Genomic DNA, 20,227 nt, shown 5'->3' with positions numbered 1-20,227 from the left:
ATGATACATGGTCTCAGGCCAGCACCATACAATGGAGTTTGGGGTCTCACAAGCTTTTGTTCTCATCTAGGAATGAGGGAGAAGGACCAGTTGAGCTACTCTACTACTTGAAGTGCCTTCTCTACTTAAACCACCGCTTTTTTCTGTTTGCTGTGATCATTTCATGTCCCTTCCTGGTACCATGCCTGGCTTGCTAAAGCTGAAAAGCAAGAGCTCTGCTTGAGCCATTTTAGAGAAAAGATGACTTTGAAGTTCAGAGAACTGTTGTCATTTCTCTTGGATCTACTAGTGGCTTAGATGGGCCAGAATGGCACAATTTCATGGAGTCCTTAGTAGCAAAGATTGAAAAACAAAACAAAACAAAACATAAAATTAAAAAAATAGAAAACCTAGAATTAATGTCAGACTATCGAAAAAATTCTCATATCCATTCCTTTATGTTAGTAGTTGTCATTAAGTTCCAGTGAAATTAAGGTCCTCTTCCATTTTGGTTATTGTCAGTTGTTAACTGGACTGTTTTCGGTAAGAAAAATGTCCATGGGTTAAAGTTAAGAATATTTTCATATACTTGCTCTTTTAAAGCCCATCAATCTCTCAATAATCTCCTCTGTTTAAAGATAAAACAAGAGGCAGGGCACCTGGGTGACTCAGTTGGTTAAAGCCTCTGCCTTCAGCTCAGGTCATGATCTCAGGGTCCTGGGATCGAACCCCGCATCAGGCTCTCTGCTCAGCGGGAAGCCTTCTTCCTCCTCCTCTCTGCCTGCCTCTCTGCCTACTTGTGATCTCTGTCTGTCAAATAAATAAATAAAAAATCTTAAAAAAATATAAAGTAAGAGGTGAAATTCCAGTTACAAGAGCACACTCTCAATATCAATGGTGGTGAAATGAGTTGTTTTAAAAATATGGAGCATTTTATCAATTTGCATGTCATCCTTGTGCAGAAGCCATGCTAATCTCTGTATCATTTCAATTTTAGTATATGTGCTGTTGAAGCAAGCATGAAATGGATTTCTTAATCAGCAGCAATAGGAGCAGGGATCCCAAATGCCAAGGATAGTTAATGAGTAATCCAGCAACTTACACATAAGAGATTCTTCATGACAACACAATGTTTTTAGTCTTATGAAATATCCAGGAATGGATACAAATTCATAGTTTTTTTAAAAAGATTTTATTTATTTATTTGACAGAGAGAGATCTCTAGTAGACAGAGAGGCAGGCAGAGAGAGAAAGAGGGAAGCAGGCTCCCTGCTGAGCAGAGAGCCCGATGCAGGACTCGATCCCAGGACCCTGAGATCATGACCTGAGCTGAAGGCAGCAGCTTAACCCACTGAGCCACCCAGGTGCCCACAAATTCATAATTTGCATATAAGATCATCTTTCAGAGACTATTCTTATTTGACTAGACTACTTATGTCTTATACATCCCCCATCCTCCTAGAATTTACTTCTATGTAATCTACACTTCCTTATAATCAGTACAATTGCAGGTACTGTCTAAGCAAGGACTGGGAGAGACCTAAGAGAATTGTCCTGAGTACTTACAAGAATCCTCTTTAACTAAAAATTATTAACTTCAAACATGAACCCTTAAAAGTCCATTCCTCATTTATCATGGTGGGTTTATGGAAGCAGTTAAGCCTTTGGATAGTAGGTAGCCACGACCCAAAATCCTAAACCACAGTTCAAACTTCCACTGTAATTTCTTAAAAATATACAGGCCATCAGATACCAAGAATTCTTTTACGCAATTTCAGGTTTCATTCTTACCATTGTCTCCACTCACTCTCATATTAAATCACATCAACGGGACAAACCCTTAGGAGTATGCCAAATGAGGTAGGCAAGGCTCAGAGGGTTGATCTGGGCTTAGGACTAACAAGGAATCATTGGATCCAACTGACTTCCACTTAGTTTTAATACTCAACCAGGAAATAAGCAACATAATACACACTTGGTCAAGGCAATGCCTCCCTATACTTTTCGGGTTCCTCCTCACAGCACACCTCAGGTTTGGAGGTCTTGGTACTGTCAGTGGAGAGTGGGAAGTCACCCTGATGAATAAAGCCCAGAAACTTGGACTTGTCACGTCCCCCCCACCGAAAGGCCCAACTTTACTCTATGAACCATCGTTTTACAACAGTAACCATTTCTTGCTATGGTACGTGTATATACATGTTTCATTTCTTCTCCATCAGAAGACACAAGATAGTTTGGGAAGTCTGGCCATGGCCTATTTTAGAGACTGCATGAAATTATATGTAAAATTATGGGTATATCATTACATCTTTATTTTTCAGAAGGGAAATGCCATTCCTTTCATCTAAGTGGACTGTGACCCAAAATTTAAGAAAATAAAACGGGGTGGGGGGTTACCTGGGTGGCTCAGTGGGTTAAAGCCTCTGCCTTCAACTCAGGTCATGATCCCAGGGTCCTGGGATCGAGCCCTGCATTGGGCTTTCTGCTCAGTGGGGAGCCTGCTTCCCCCCACCCTCCTCTGCCTGCCTCTCTGCCTGCTTGTGATCTCTGTCAAATAAAAAAATAAATAAAGTCATTAATTAAAAAAAAAGAAAGAAAACAAAACGGGGGCACCTGGGTGGCTCAGTCATTTGAGCATCTGACTTCAGCTCAGGTTATGATCTCAGGGTCTGCACTCAGCAGGGAGTCTGCTTATCCCTCTTCCCTACCCCTTTGCTTGTGCTCTCTCTCTCTCTCAAAATCTTTAAAAACAACAACAACAACAACAAAACAACAACAAAAATCTCATTGTTACAGAAGATGCTATTCAGGCAAGGGAACAAGTGATATTGTAACTACAAGACAGAACAAAATACCAAGTGTTTTATCTTGGCAAAATATTCTAACATAATTCTAATTTATGAAGATACAAATCACCCACGTTAGTAAATTTCTAATCAGAAAACTAGATTTTAGCTACTTACCTGAGTCAAATTCCAACTCAGTTGTATTTCTGAGAAACTTCTCATCTGTTGGACACTAAAATCAGGTGTGAGATGCAAAAGGTGCATCAGGGGCTGTTTTTTCCCTCATAAATGTGATTTTTATTGTATCTATCATACCATGTGCTGTAGTTTTAGAATTATCATTAATTCCACAAAATGAGTTCCCAATTTTACTGAAGGCATAGTAGTTATTCATTTAAAAAACTATTTATTGAGAATTTACTGAAAGTTAGATATACTTCCCTGTCCCCCAGCCCCGCCCTGCCCCAGGAAATTCAGTGTTAAGCAAGGTATGTCTCTGTTTTTATGAAAGGCAGACTATTAAGGTAAATTATTTATTTGGGAGAAAAAGGGAAAGAGAAAGAGTGAGAACATGAGCATGAGGAGGGCCGGATGTGGGGCTTGATCTCAGGACCCTGGGATCATGGCCTGAGCTGATGGAGCCACCCAGGTGAACCGGGAGGCAGACTCTTAAGGTAAAAGATTAGAGACAGAAAATGTTCAAAGATAAACAAATAAATGACAGAAGTTATTTTGGGCTATTAAGAAAATGCAGCAGAGTAATGTGAACTTAAAGAGTAAAATGGGGAAGTTTCTCCTGTTGGTGAGGTAGTCAGAAAATGCCACACTAGGTCAATATATCTATATATAAAACAGCAGCTGGCATAGAGTTAAAAGATATTTTCTCTGTCCTCAAGAAATAAACAATATGGAAACAATATGTGAAAATAAAATAGCATAATGATATTTCATAAATGCCATGATTGGTAATATGGACAAGGAAACAAATTCTATCAGTGCTTTGTAACCTGGAGCTGGTTTCCGGAACTTGTCTCCAAGGAAACATCCGATCAGTGGGGGGTTGCATACTGTCTCCTTAGCAGGAGTAGGGACCCCGTTCTCTGGGACCCCCGCCCTCTGGGAGCCTTTTTGGCGCCCATCCTAATCAAGGCGTACTAGGCTGGTTCAAATGTCTACTAAGGTAAATTGGAATTCAGTTGGTCAGCTAGCATCACTGTGGAGGTTCCCATGTGTGTTCGATTTTCATTGGCCACCTATGCGTGGCCAGGCCCAACCGCATGGCCTTTGCCCTTAAAAGCTAGTCTGGGAAACAGAGAAGGGTCGCCCTGTCTTGTAAAAGGTGCGGCCCGAACGTTCGGTTAGATTCTTGAAGCTTGGTGCGAAATAAAGCGTTGCTTGACTCTCGCCTTAAAAAAAAAAAAAAAAAAAAAAAAATTCTATCAGTGCAAGAGACCCAATTGTTTGTTTGTCTGTATTAGCTTTTTGAAATGAGGTTTGGAAATAAACAGATAAAAGGTACAATATAATCTTTTAGAATGCTGGTGTAATAAAATTAATCTTATTATTTGTCATTATTTCAACTTGTTTATAATTAATTCATCCTACAAATTGCCCCTTATGAATATACTCAGCTAAATTTAGTTGCAGATAGATTATTTCATTTCAGAAAGATTAAAGGTCATGAAGAGAATGATAATTATTCAGAAATAGGAATCAAGATCAGTCTAATGGTATCATATAATTAGGATATAGTTTGGGTTTGGAGAACATGATATATGTTGAAAAAACCAAGAGGCAGGTACTTGGTTTGGAGTAGTTATTGATGGGCTAGAACATGAGAAGCCTACACAAGTCAAATTCAAACCACAGAATTGGTTCAATTCTACTTAAAAATGTTTCTTGAACACACACAGATGAGGAATTATTTAAAACTTAGAGGTAATCATGATACTATATTTTTACTCTAAAACATTCAGCATAATGTTAATAGCCTTAACCTTTATGATCAGGCTCCCCAGGTTGGAATCCAAGTTCTATGACCTACAAATGTTCCATACCTCAGTTTCTTCATCCTTAAAATACATTTTTTGGTAATTTAAAAAGGCTACAGGAGATAAAAACTGAACAAAGAACAATTATGAAAACTAATAATTATTAGCTAGCTCTAATGTAAATAGGCATACTCCTAGCTAGCGGGAGAGACACAGGGCTCTGTAAAATTCAAAAATGGGGAGATTGCTCCTGATAAAATGGATCAGAAAAACCTTTTAATGAGTTGGGATTTAGCTGTGCCTGTAAATAAGTAACATCCTAACACGCAGAAATGGAGGCAAAAAAGATCAAAAAGTGGAAGACCGGAAAGGAAGTCTCTTTTAGGAGCAGTCAGGTAAACTCATTTCTCTAGAGTGATGACACTTGGCTTTAAAAAGTATGAGTTTAATTTATTCACTCTTAACTTGATGTATTTTTTATGAAATGTAAGAATATATTTTATTAGGGACAAATATTCTAACATAACATGGTGACCTACATTATCTGAATTGATTCATTTATTAAACCGTTTTGTTTTCCAACTCTGTGTGAGCTATGAAGATGTAGAAAGAGAAACAAAAATCATGCAGGATAGAAACGTGTTTGGGATATAGATTGTAGGTTTTCTGGGGTACCTGAGGTTCAATATTATCCATTCTCTAGATGAAAAGGGACTCTAATCCACATGACACTGAGGATGAGAATATTAAGCAGTAACATAATGAGCAAAAGTTGCCCAAGATGTTTAGTTCCACAAAAAGTACCATCCCAGGAGGGCTTGAAAAGGCTCTTCCAGCCAAAGAAATTCAAACACATTCTCATCCTCACAGTATATGTAACACGTTAGAACGGCTAAAGGAAAAAATGACTAAACACTTACTGAAATTTAGTATAAACCTTTCTATCACCAACCGATATAAGTGTTTGTTATGCATTTCTAAAAAGGATTTATAAGAGATAAAACATACCCTGATAAGAATAAATGTAAAAGTGAGCTTACTTCATGAAACAAGATGGGATTGGGAGGGAGACAAACCATAAATGACTCTTAATCTCACAAAACAAACTGGGGGTTGCTGGGGGGAGGTGGGATTGGGAGAGGGGGAGCGGGCTATGGACATTGGGGAGGGGAGGCGAACCATAAGAGACTATGGACTCTGAAAAACAACCTGAGGGTTTTGAAGGGTCAGGGGTGGGAGGTTGGGGGAACAGGTGGTGGGTGATGGGGAGGGCACGTTTTGCATGGAGCACTGGGTGTTGTGCAAAAAGAATGAATACTGTTACGCTGAAAAAATTAATAAAAATGGAAAAAAAAAAAAGAAAAAAAAAAAGAAAAAAAAAAAAGAAAAAAAAAAAAGAAAAAAAAAAAAGTGAGCTTACTACAGGCAGGTTTACTGAAGCTTGCAAAGAAATGATTCCAAGGAAGACAGGTTAGCTAAGCAGGCACAGCCTTAGAAAGACTATACTCACAACATTATATTCAGATAACTAACATGTCAATGAATACATTATTGCATGATATGATCTATGTATTCAAAAATTATTTCCTACAAATACAAGACACTTACGTTGGGGGAAAAAAAGGGCCATCATATATTTTTTACATAAATTAATGTTACCTCTATTCTAACAACAACTACAGCTATGTTCAAATGCCCAAGAGTATGAAACAATAACTAGTTGCATGTTATCTTAGAAGGATTTGATTTTCAATACTGTATTAAAAAAAAAAAAAGCTTAACTGCAAAGAAATAAAAATCCAGTTGTATAGGAACTGAAATAAAATGGCTGGAAAGACTTTTAAGAACTTGGATGTTTAAACATGATTGTTTCTAACTAGAACATCTTCTAGAGATTTCTTTTAAGCATCAGCATTATCTTAAGAAACACTTGTAAGGCCTCCAATTCATCCCCAGAAAGCCGATGTGCTAAATGAACAACTGAGGCCAATTTAGTTCTACGGGGACATAAAAAGTACTTCTCCGAGAAAGCTGGTTATTTCTAATAAAATATAAAAGATCTGCTAAGGGGAAAGATTAGTGAGACAATAAAAATAAGAGAAGACAAGTTATAAATACAAAATGGCAAAAGAAGAAATAAATGTCAACATATAAAAAATACTCTCCTTCAAGCAACAGTGTACTTTCAGATATATTCAAGGAAACAACACATAGACTCATTTTCCCCTTTATAAATGATAGTGAAACAGGGAGAATGGTTTAGGAACTCATAGATTTGACATGTATTTGGCAGCCACGTATAAAAATGCTGTGTTTGGTTTCTGATAGGGAACCTTGTTTTAAGTTTTGATTCACAGTTTATGGGAATATGGAACATTTCAGCTTTGTTCAATAGTTAGGAAAAGAAAATAACCTTTTGTCCTAGATTCAGCTCTTGCAAAGATCCAGATCTTACCAGGAAAAAAACAAAAACAAAAAAACAAACAACCCCCCCCAAACAAATATATATGTAAAAGCAGGAAATAATGGGCCAAACACAGGTATTTAAAGTATTTAAACAAATTGTCTGCACTTCTTATTCACTTCACCTTACAAAGTTTACCTGAAAGCAAATTTATTCAGAACACAATAGAACTACTAAAATATTCAAATTAACAGAGACTCGATTTATAAAATATAAAAGTACACATAAATTTAGCTATCAAGATACTATGCAGTGAATCATTTGAAGTAACGATTATTGCTATTTTGCCCATGAGACTTCAGGTACTAAAAAAAACCATCCATCAATTTACATAACATGGTGAGTGCTGAGAAAAGGATGTTTTTGCCCCATGCCATATTATTTGTTTAAACAGAAGCCACATTCATCAGTAGACATATTTTAGGTTGTTAAAGCAAAACACTATTCTGTTGTACAACTTTAGAAATGATATTGATCAAGTCTCTGTGCAGAGTACCTCATATTTCTTCTTTATCTCTCTCTTTTTTTTAAATAAGGGACATTTAATATCTTGCCTCGAATATGGGACCATAATCTTTTCTCCACTCCATTTCATATCTCTCTTAAAACTAACGTATCATAATTGGTAGGCATATATATGTATTACATTTCAATTCCTTAAAAACACATTACAGTGAATTAGGTTTTTTAAAACACTAAATAAGATGAAATCAAAAGCAATGTATGGGAAAGACAAATGGGAAAGGCAATCCTAAATGAATTGGTAGCTCTAGCCATGAGTTTGGAGACCTCTGAAATAAAATGATGCTTCTGTATGTTCTCTTATCACCAAATTGGGAATGTTCTTCAATCAATTAACCAAAACCTATAAAACTATACTCTCAGTATAATAAAAGAAAGGGACTCCTGTACCCATCCATCTTTTTCTTGCTCTTATTCTCATACTTGTATCATCTCTTTATCGTATATATATCAACACAATCATGTATACGAAGCATGTTTATAACATCATGTGTGACTTAAGGTCTCTTCTACATGGGACTACATAATTCTATGTTAGATCATTTAAGATCCAAAATAGAGTGAACAATTTTGAATTTACATTTTCTGAATCATTCTTTTCATTTTAGGTTACATATACAATTTGTTTCAAGCAAATGGTACCTGCATATTTTTTTCCCAGTGGTGCTCCAAACTTGCTTCTACTTAGAAAAATATAGGTAATGACAGTACTCAGGAAACATTTGATTTCCTTTTTAAACATAGGAATCTAAGTTATTTTATAAAGAAAAGGATAATGATGTTGTTTATGAATAGGCTATTATTTATAAAGGATTGACCTATTCACATCTCTCAAAAAACTTTATAAAATCCTCAGTTGATGACTTAAAACACAAGAAATCTGAATTATTGGTTGTGGTTGGATCTATTTGCTTTCGAAAACAGAGAAGCATAAATCTTGTCTGGATGGAGGCATTCTACTTCCCCAAGGAGGGGACCTTGGTAGGCATGAGGGAAACTGTGTAAAAATCTGCATATTTATCAATAATGTATTCTAGGTCTACTGATGTTTTATTTCTATCTTTTCTCCCCAAAAACAAAAACAGTCTGGGAAACTTGACTGGTATGTTGGTGTAAAAGGTGAAAGATTTATATGGTCTGAAGAGAAACCAGAGTACTGAGGTCTTGCCATCAGACCTCTTTGCATTTCTCCATGTGAGGTGGCTCAAGGGATTACTATACGTATCCTCCACTTGTCCACTAAGAATGATCATTGTGCCACTTCAGAGCAAATAACTCTGCAATAGTTAAGTACCATTTCTCCCATGGTTTTCCTCTGGTTTTATATTTATTATTTCTGTTTGCTTCAAGTTTTTATTTAAATTCTAGTTAACATAGTGTAACATTGGTTTCAGAAGTCGGTAACACCCAGGAATCCTCACAAGTGCCCTAAAATTATGTCTACATGGTTTAAGTTCCACAATATTATAACTTTATATTTAAATAGTTTATATCTTTGGAATGTATTAATAAAGGAAGATGATGTATTTCTTCTGTCACTTTATTCCTGGTTTCTAATATCATTTCCTTCAGCCCAAAATGTCTGTTAGAAATTCTTACAGCACAGGGATTTATCTTGCTCTGTATTCACCATGTTTCTTAATTTCTAAATTTATTATTCATTAAATTTGGGAAATTTCCAGCCAGTATTTTTCTAACATTTCATATTCCATCCTCTATTTTTTTTAAAGATTTTTTTTTTTAATTTATTTGACAGAGATCACAAGTAGGCAGAGAGGCAGGCAGAAGCAGGTGGAAGGAGGCTCCCTGCTGAGCAGAGGCTGAATCAAGCCCGGGGCTTGATTCCAGGTCCCTTGGATCATGACCTGAGCCTAAGGCAGAGGCTTTAACCCACTGAGTCACCTAGGTGCCCCCATTCTCTATTTTTAAGATTCAAAATATACATAGGATAAAATAACTGATATTGCCTCATGTTTATGGTTCTTTCTCTTGCTTAGATTTATTGACTTTATCCTTTGATCTTCAAATTTAATTTCTCTGGTCTTTAGTTTACTGATATTTTTCTCTGCAATCTCCCATTGGCTGTTAAAGCTATCCATTTTTTAAAATTTAGATATTTTATTATTTATGAGTATAGAAGATATACCTTAAGTTTTTATAGATACTTTTTGTGACTGTATTTCATTAAAATATATTTCCATTTGTATCATGAACTAAATAATCTTGACATTTGATACTGAATGTAAAGCCATTACTTATATAAATTTACAGATTTACTTAATGGTGAAGGTGAAAAATAACACTGGACTTTCAACTGATTTTCTTTTTGATCAAAAGTGACAGAGTTAAATTAGTATTAAACAATTAGAAGCAAAAATATTTAATAGTATAAGTCAATTAATAAAAGTGATGAAAAATTATGTCTGATTCTAATATTCTCTAATAGGCAAAATTCAGCATAATTTAACCTTACATTTTCTTTTTAACATACATTAACAAAGTATGAAATTTGGTAAAAACAATCAGTTTTAGGGGCATATGGATGGGTCATTCAGTTAAGCATCTGCCTTCCGCTTAGGTCATGATCCCAGGAGTCCTGGGATGGAGCCCGCATCCCTGCATCAGGCTCCCTGCTTAGCAGGGGAGCTTGTTTCTCCCTCTCCCTCTGCCCTTGCTCATGTACTGTCTCTTGCTTACTCTCTCTCTCAAATAAATAAAAATCTTTAAAAAAAATCAGTTTTCATTGTTAATGTCTCATGAATGAGCAGCTTTTCTCCACGTAATTTTTTGACAAACATTGAGTGTGTGCTCATGTTCAATCTTCTTCTTCTATCACAAATCACTCAATGACTAAATGCTAATAATCATGTTGTTGTAAACAAGCAAAGAGTGTATCCTCCCATTATTTACCATTTAAATTTATTACGAGTGCTGTATATTACTACATTATTTGAAAAGCAGGTGGAAAATAGGGTATTTTTTAAATAAAAATGATTTTAAGAGCAATTTATTATTCTCATTTTTAAAATGATAATAATACATATTAGTATATAGAGACTACTTTAACATTTCATACTTTCAATAAACTGAAATGTAATAAAAATGATTTTACTTAAGGCCAGTGGTACACATTGCACATACACTAAATTAGTAGCTATAGGGTTAAAATATAAGCATTCATTAAAATTCAGACTATTCTTACATATGAAAGACCATTATTTTTTCATTGCCTTCTTTCTTACTTAATGGGATGCTTCACTTAAAATGACAGTTTTTTACAATGGAAAGAAAACTTAACAATGCTCTAAGCCACTCCTTTTTTAAAAATGAGATAATTGCTGTGGGTGGATGTCTCCCCCCAAATTTTGTGTGCTGAAAACCCAATGCCCAAGGTGATGATATTGGGGGGTTAGGTCTTTTTAAAATTTTTTTAATTGTTTATTAACATATGATGTATTATTAGCCCCAGGGGTACAGGTCTGTGAATCGCCAGATTTACACATTTCACAGCACTCGCCATAGCACACACCCTCCCCAATGTCCATAACCCAACCACCCTCTCCCTACTCCACTCCCCCCAGCAATCCTCAGTTTGTTTTATGAGGTTAAGAGTCTCTTAGGGTTTGTCTCACTCCCAATCCCATCTTGTTTCATTTTTTCCTTTCCTAGGGTGGGTTAGGTCTTTAGGAGGTGATTAGATCATGAGGACTGAATCTTATGAGTGGGACCAGTGCCCTCATAAAAGGGACACCAGAGAGCTAACTTGGCCTTTTTTCACAAGGAAAGGACACAATGAAAAACTGGCAATCTGCAGCTGGAAAAGGGCCTTCACCATAACTTGACCATGCTAGAACCCTGATTTAGGACTTCCAGCCTGCAGAATAGTGAGAAATTTCTGTTGTTTCTAAACCATCCAGTCTGTGGTATTGTATTATAGTAGCCTGAGTGCTGCTAACCCAAGATGCTAACCTAATGATGCTCTGCAACTTGCCTGTGGTCTTAGATGGGAAGTGGCAGATAGGAGACTGGAATTAGGTCTACATAGAGCTAATTCCAGAATATCTTACATTTCTAATTTATATTGAGCTTTCAAAAGAAGTTAATTGCATTTTCCTAGTCAGGCATATTAAAATTTTCTGTACAAATTAACACCGTTATACATAGAGAAGCAATGGTCAGTGTTCAAATAGAATCTGGCAAATGGGTGGTAAAAATAAATTTAAATTTCCATTTAAAACCTAGGATAAAAACTTCATGTGTATGTGAATGTGTATTATTTTCTTGAAACAGTCAATATTCATATATATTGAGAAATATAGCACTTCTTTTCTACAGAACATTATGGTGATAGTTCTTAAAGACTTTTTAAGTTTCATGCCATGTGCGCTTAAATGTAAGATTATATTCACATGATCATATTTTTGGGAAGAAGACTTTGTCTCACTGTCTGTCATTACATAGAATATGGTCTGCTTAACTGAACTAAACTAAAAGTAGTAGATGTGAAACACAAAAAACAAAGACGGACAGATGTAAACAATCTCTAAGATGGTGCCCAATGATCCTGGCCTTCTGGTATTCTTACCCTTGTTGTAATTGCCTCCAGTTGAGTATGGACTGCACTTATTGATGAACTTCTAACAAGGAGAATGCAGAAGTGATAGGATTATCACTTCCAAGATTAGGTCCCCAAAAGACTTGTTCTTCCTGTCTCTCATCTACAGCAGTCATGTTGTAAGGTCACTCAGGTAGCCTACAGAGAGGCCTATGTGGTAAGGAGACAAGGCCTCCCAGTAGCCATGTATGTGAGTTTAGAAGAGCATTATTCTGCCACAGATTAGTGTCTAGTTGCCTGAAGTCCAGGCCAACAGCTTGCCAGAAATTTTATGATACTCTGAGCCCCAGCACCCAGCTAAGTTGTGTCCACATTCCTCACACACAGAAACGATGACATAATAAGAATTTGTTGTTTTAAATCTTGAGATCGGGGGTAACTTTTTACATAGTTGCACTTAGCCACCATAATACAATTGAACAGAAGCAAAACTAAAACTCAAGAGTATCATCATTATTTTCTTTCCCGTTCCCAAAATATTGCTTTTGAGAAATAGCTTTTAGCTAAAGGTCAAAATCAATCTTGGCTTTCCTTTTAAAGACTATCTTGGTGTTTGCTTCCCAAAAGAGTATTTATATTTCCATAAACTTTAAGGCCACACTAGGTTTCATGTATGTTTTAAATAACAAAATCACTCTGCAAATTACATTGCTTTTTACTTCTTCTAATCACCTGGGATAATGGAAGAGAAATTGTTTGCTAGTTGAGTTCCCTCGAAGTAACATGCCACAGCTAATCAGCGCTCTGACTCTGTAGTTACAGAGGGACTGTTAGCAAGGGGTTCTGCTTTATGATGCTGCGGGCCACCATTATTCACCCCTGGTTTAACACCATGTAGAGGTGGCAATAAGAAATCTAATGAAGAAACCATCAAGCCTGGAGTAGTAATTTCAGGAGAAATCATGCATGGTTGTTTGAATAAGGTTGAGTAAGAATTGACATTTTATGTTATTGACTATTGTATAGGTGCTTTACCCTCTCATCCTTTGTACGTTTATGCTACTGTGATTCCTTCTGTTTTAGTAAGCAATAGAGCATATTATCACCAGAGCCCTATCTTTGTGCCAGACTTCTCCACAGCTGTTCCAGCAATAATATTTTTACTAAACAACAATCTCTAAAAAAGGTTCTGAGAAGTTGTGCTACTCTTAGACTGGCTTTGTTTTAAATTTTTTATTGTTTTTCTACAAAATGAGATTGCATAGCTTAGAATACTTGGGAATTTTTCCTTCTTCTAAACTTGCCCGTTTTCTTGCTAATTGAAGTAGAACATTTTACATATTTTATTAAGGTTGTGATAGATACAGAAAGCCAAATGCTCCTCTTTTATGAAAGATAAGCTCAGGCTTGTCAACAAAATTGAAGCAATGCTATTATAAGCACATAAAATCTGCACTGGGTAATTTACAACATCTTGTCCTATTAAAAAAATCTATATACTTGAACTTCAAAAGTAATCTAAGTTTAGTTTCTTTAAACAAACATTAAATATTGAATGTTTTGACCTAGCTTTTAAAACTTTTTGAAGTTCTTAGGAAAAAAAACCTACTACATTGATCGATTTATTGCACCTTTGCTATCTGATACAAATAACAATATTTCCATTAATTTCATGTATTTTTTAACAAATATTTATAGAAGATATGAATTTATTCTGTTTTATCAAGCTAAAGAGGATATTTCTATTTTGGGGATTTAAAACAGTGAGTCACTGGCATAAATGTTGAAGAGAAGTGCTTAATCATCAACTGAAATTTAACTTTACTATTTTTAAAACTGTGATTCATCATTCTTGGTTGAAAATCTATAGCTAAGGTAACCATTGTTTATTTCCCTTAGTACTCTAGTTCAATGCTAACACAGATTTTTTTTTGAAATGAGCAATTTTTTGAAACAAATTAAACCACAAATCACAAACCAAATTAAAACAAATCAGATTTCTCAAATATCTAAAAGCAAAATTGCTCTAATTCTTTAGGATGTTATGTACATGTGAAGCATAACTTCTGTAATTGTGTTTAAACTTTAGACTCTATTGCCCCATGGCAAGGACACTAAGGCAGTTCATTTGGCTGATAGGTCTCTGAGAGACCAATTGAAGCTATTCAGTTCAAATGGTAGAAAAGAATTCAATCCAGGTGCCTTATTGAGTGATTTCTTAGCTTAATCAAGAGGGCTGCAAAATGAGCCTGGTGATATTTCATCTGAGATATAATTGTTGAAGAAAGAGACTCATGGGTGGAGATGAAAATGCACGGGTAGAATACTCTAATTTCCTTGTTCTGCCATTTAAATATGTCTTTCTAATTGCAGCCTATGTCTATCAATAACTGTAACTTACAAACATTCCCAGATTACTCTTAACAATAATGCTAAATGGAGTATATTGCATAATGAATTTGTGCCCAAATTTCAGTAGCTTTCTGACTTACAGAAATAAACATTTTAATTTCAACAGTCTCAGAGTTTCTACCTTTTGAACGATATAAATTTCAAAGTCTATTTTTCTGCTAGTCTAATTTTTACTAGAAATTACTAGTAATTTCTACAAAGTCTGTTTTTCCCTTCCTATAAACTTTCCACATGTTATTGAACAATGCCTGCCTGTTTACAAAACTCTCCAGGTGACTGCTGACCTCTTTGAGAACAGTTCCTGCAGAACCCTACAGGCTCCTGAAGTCAACTGCATGTTCCTTCCGTAGGTGTATGTTCCCTCCAAGCCATAGACCATTTCCTCCCTCAACTCAACAGATCACGTGAAGTCCAGACTGGGCTCTACATGTGATCACAAAAGACATGGAATGCATGACAATAAGACAGACATGATGAGACTATGGTACACACTAGTTGTAAGTGGTTACTTCTTCCAGGCTATTCCTTGATTTGCAACCTCAGCCCTGAATCCAGCACATCGTAGATACGACAAATAAGTCTTCCTTTGCCCACTATAATGTTTTAGTAGTGCAGGAGGGGGATGATGGTGGCTTAAGCACACGTGTGTTTCTGTGTTTCTATAATGGAGGACTAGAAACATTTGGGATGTATTTTTAAGTGAGTACTGGATTTTGGATGTGGAGGTGGTAGCAGATGAGGTTAGCATACAACTCTCGGATGGAATGGATGTGGGAAATCAAGAAAAGCTCTTTTGCTGGTTTTGAAAATCTGGAATCTCCCCACTAGTCAGTGCACAGCTATTTCAGTGTTCCCCTCACACTCTGCAGGCTCATTAAGGGCTGGAAGGAAATGCACCAGGGATCACCCACCTCTTCATGGTTATTTTATTCCCTTAAAAGCTCAAATGGTTAAACCATAATAATTATTGTTTAAATGGGCAGGTTGTAATTTGCTTCCTTAGATTAATAACGTTGCCTAAGTAGATTTTAACACAAAAAGTCAATAGTTGGATGCTTGTTTAAATGGACATACAAAAAGCACAATATAGAAAGCACAGTGAATCAGCCGTGAAAACTCAACAGTATTTCGCCCGTTATTACATTTTGTAAAATGGCTGGGCAGATTTTCATTGAATTTATTTATTTCTGTTTTTATTTTCCATTGAATTTAGAAGGCAGGTACAGAAAAAATATCTTTTGGTGCCCTTAGGATTCCCTCAAACACAGAGGCAGACATTCTTCAGCAAAGCTAACACTGTGGGATAGGAGAGACCACGATGACACACCTTGGTAAGTAAGATGTCTTTCTCTCAACGAGGATGGCCTCCGAGGGCCTCCTGACCTTGCTTTGTAAACCACCACCGCTAGTTCAAGCCTCTCAACCTCCTTTATCTTTCTTCACAGCTCTGATCACTATGTGGCCAAGTTACATATTGACTTCTTTACTTTCTACTGCCTGCCTCTCTTTCCCCAGATCCAGAATGGAGGGCAAGTTTTCTATGTGTTTTGCTTACCACTGTGTCTCCAGCCCAGACTAGCAGCTTATACACAGGAAACAAGCACCTCAGAGGGCTTGTGAAAAGTGCACATGGAGGCATAAATACTCCAAGTGTGATTCTGGCTGCGGTCACTAGCAAAATCTGTCATTTAGCTTCTGTTCCAGCCTTAGCCTTTCAGAGACAACACAGGGAAATGTCAACCTTCTTGTCATTTCTGACACCCCTGACCTAGTAGGTGATCTATGATGATGTTAGCACACAAGCTACCATCATATCTCATCAGTAACACATCAGGCATAAAGACATGGAATGAATAACAAAATATTTACTTTTTTTAAAAGTAAAAATTACCTGCGTTCTCCTCAAGGATTTTGATGGATTCCTTTCTCACATTGAGGTCCTTCATCCATTTGGAGTCTATTTTCGTGTGTGGTGTAAGGAAGTGGTCCAATTTCATTTTTCTGCATGTGGCTGTCCAATTTTCCCAGCACCATTTATTGAAGAGGCTGTCTTTTTTCCATTGGACATTCTTTCCTGCTTTGTCGAAGATTAGTTGACCATAGAGTTGAGGGTCGATTTCTGGGCTCTCTATTCTGTTCCACTGGTCTATGTGTCTGTTTTTGTGCCAGTACCATGCTGTCTTGATGATGACAGCTTTGTAATAGAGCTTGAAGTCCGGAATTGTGATGCCACCAACTTTGGCTTTGTTCTTCAATATTCCTTTGGCTATTCGAGGTCTTTTCTGGTTCCATATAAATTTTAGGATTATTTGTTCCATTTCTTTGAAAAAAATGGATGGTATTTTGATAGGGATTGCATTAAATGTGTAGATTGCTTTAGGTAGCATAGACATTTTCACAATATTTATGCTTCCAATCCAGGAGCATGGAACATTTTTCCATTTCTTTGTGTCTTCCTCAATTTCTTTCATGAGTACTTTATAATTTTCTGTGTATAGATTCTTAGTCTCTTTGGTTAGGTTTATTCCTAGGTATCTTATAGTTTTGGGTACAATTGTAAATGGGATTGTCTCCTTAATTTCTCTTTCTTCAGTCTTGTTGTTGGTGTACAGAAATGCAACTGATTTCTGTGCATTGATTTTATATCCTGACACTTTACTGAATTCCTGGACAAGTTCTAGCAGTTTTGGAGTGGAGTCTTTTGGGTTTTCCACATATAGTATCATATCATCTGCGAAGAGTGATAGTTTGACTTCTTCTTTACCAATTTGGATGCCTTTAATTTCTTTTTGTTGTCTGATTGCTGAGGCTAGGACTTCTAATACTATGTTGAATAGCAGTGGTGATAATGGACATCCCTGCCGTGTTCCTGACCTTAATGGAAAAGCTTTCAGTTTTTCTCCATTGAGAATGATATTTGCGGTGGGTTTTTCATAGATGGCTTTGATAATATTGAGGTATGTGCCCTCTATCCCTACACTTTGAAGAGTTTTGATCAGGAAGGGATGCTGTACTTTGTCAAATGCTTTTTCAGCATCTATTGAGAGTATCATATGGTTCTTGTTCTTTCTTTTATTAATGTGTTCTATCACATTGATTGATTTGCGGATGTTGAACCAACCCTGCAGCCCTGGAATAAATCCCACTTGATCGTGGTGAATAATCCTTTTAATGCCTCCCCTCCCCAATGTCCATAGCCCGCTCCCCCTCTCCCAATCCCACCTCCCCCCAGCAACCCCCAGTTTGTTTTGTGAGATTAAGAGTCATTTATGGTTTGTCTCCCTCCCAATCCCATCTTGTTTCATTTATTCTTCTCCTATCCCCCTACCCCCCTATGTTGCTTCTCCATGTCCTCATATCAGGGAGATCATATGATAGTTGTCTTTCTCCGATTGACTTATTTCACTAAGCATGATACGCTCTAGTTCCATCCACGTCATCGCAAATGGCAAGATTTCATTTCTTTTGATGGCTGCATAGTATTCCATTGTGTATATATACCACATCTTCTTGATCCATTCATCTGTTGATGGACATCTAGGTTCTTTCCATAGTCTGGCTATTGTAGACATTGCTGCTATAAACATTCGGGTACACGTGCCCCTTCGGATCACTATGTTTGTATCTTTAGGGTAAATACCCAGTAGTGCAATTGCTGGGTCATAGGGTAGTTCTATTTTCAACATTTTGAGGAACCTCCATGCTGTTTTCCAGAGTGGTTGGACCAGCTTGCATTCCCACCAACAGTGGAGGAGGGTTCCCCTTTCTCCACATCCTCTCCAGCATCTGTCATTTCCTGACTTGTTAATTTTAGCCATTCTGACTGGTGTGAGGTGATATCTCATTGTGGTTTTGATCTGTATTTCCCTGATGCCGAGTGACGTGGAGCACTTTTTCATGTGTCTGTTGGCCATCTGGATGTCTTCTTTGCAGAAATGTCTGTTCATGTCCTCTGCCCATTTCTTGATTGGATTGTTTGTTCTTTGGGTGTTGAGTTTGCTAAGTTCCTTATAGATTTTGGATACTAGCCCTTTATCTGATATGTCGTTTGCAAATATCTTCTCCCATTCTGTCAGCTGTCTTTTGGTTTTGTTAACTGTTTCCTTTGCTGTGCAAAAGCTTTTGATCTTGATGAAATCCCAATAGTTCATTTTCGCCCTTGCTTCCCTTGCCTTTGCCGTTGTTCCTAGGAAGATGTTGCTGCGGCTGAGGTCGAAGAGGTTGCTGCCTGCGTTCCATAAGAGACTATGGACTCTGAAAAACAACCTGAGGGTTTTGAAGGGTCAGGGGTGGGAGGTTGGGGGAACAGGTGGTGGGTGATGGGGAGGGCACGTTTTGCATGGAGCACTGGGTGTTGTGCAAAAAGAATGAATACTGTTACGCTGAAAAAATTAATAAAAAGGGAAAAAAAAAAAAGTAAAAATTAGAGATGCAACTTACAGTAAAGAAAAAAAGTCACCTTATGTGTTTTAAAATTCTGTCAGTTAAAAGCGTGTTGTGTGGAAAATAGTACAACAGTCAATGATGGACATAATGGTCATTAACTATAACAAAGCAATTAAAAACTTTCAAGTATTTTAATAATTAGCAAAATAGATTAGCAGTTGATAATACTGTAATAACTTTGTATGGTGACAGATGATAACTAGACTTATTGTAGGGATCATCTTGTAATGTATAAAAATATCAAATCTCTCTGATGTACACCTGAAATAGAATACCGTATGTCAATTATATTTCAGTAAAAAAGAGTTTAAGTTACATATGAATTTGCTATGGATAATTTCAGTAAATTCACTTAGCCTTCTTCTGCAAACTTGTGTTTATAAAAAGCTCAGAGATTGTATTAGGCACAAAATTAAAAATAACAATTTAACTTCCACATCAATTACTTCCACATAGACCATACTTGTTTCAAGAGAAGTCCTACTGAATATTCTTCACATAATTGAGAATGGAATAAAGTTAAGACAGGAACTTTGCCACCTCAAATTTCCCACGGGAGCAAAATCTCCAAGATCACTTAGGACATCTATAATAAATCATCTCTTATCTGGTCTGAAGAAGAACATCAAAGTACAAAAAAATGAAGTGTTCAAGTAAATGAGGTACCAGCAACATATTTTGTTTGCGCAACTCAGACTTCATAATAACAGGCTTTCAAAAATGCATTAAGTGTAAAATATGCTTAACAACAACAAAAGTAAACTTGTTCTAAAACAAGGCAATTCCTTAGAGTGTTGAGTTTATGGAGGCAAAAGCTTTAATCAAATTTGCTGGAATAATTGTGTCGGAACACCAAATATTTTGACTAATTAAAAACAACTTGCTTTCGAGAGCTACCCAAGGTACAAATAGAGAACAACTTTTCTCAAAAAAAAAAAAAAAACTTGTTGAAAAACATTTTTCTTCTAAACAATAGCTTCTGCAAAATATGGTTAATGATATCTATTGAGCCAGTTGCAAATAACCATGTATTGAGATGTGTAACTGGGAAAAAAATAGACAGCAAGAGTGA

General features: G+C 36.5%; 1 non-coding gene across 1 annotated transcript; it reads right to left on the bottom strand.

The window, feature by feature from the left end:
* Positions 1-896: 896 nt before the first annotated feature.
* On the bottom strand, positions 897-1,000 carry LOC123925356. The gene has a single exon (XR_006814963.1). It is a non-coding gene; the product is annotated as a U6 spliceosomal RNA (small nuclear RNA).
* Positions 1,001-20,227: the final 19,227 nt, after the last annotated feature.

Source organism: Meles meles, chromosome 14 (genome assembly GCF_922984935.1).
Source record: "Meles meles chromosome 14, mMelMel3.1 paternal haplotype, whole genome shotgun sequence".
In the NCBI taxonomy this organism is placed as follows: Eukaryota; Metazoa; Chordata; class Mammalia; order Carnivora; family Mustelidae; genus Meles; species Meles meles.
Note: the sequence above shows the minus strand (reverse complement) of the source record. Positions and strands in the feature narration are given on the sequence as shown.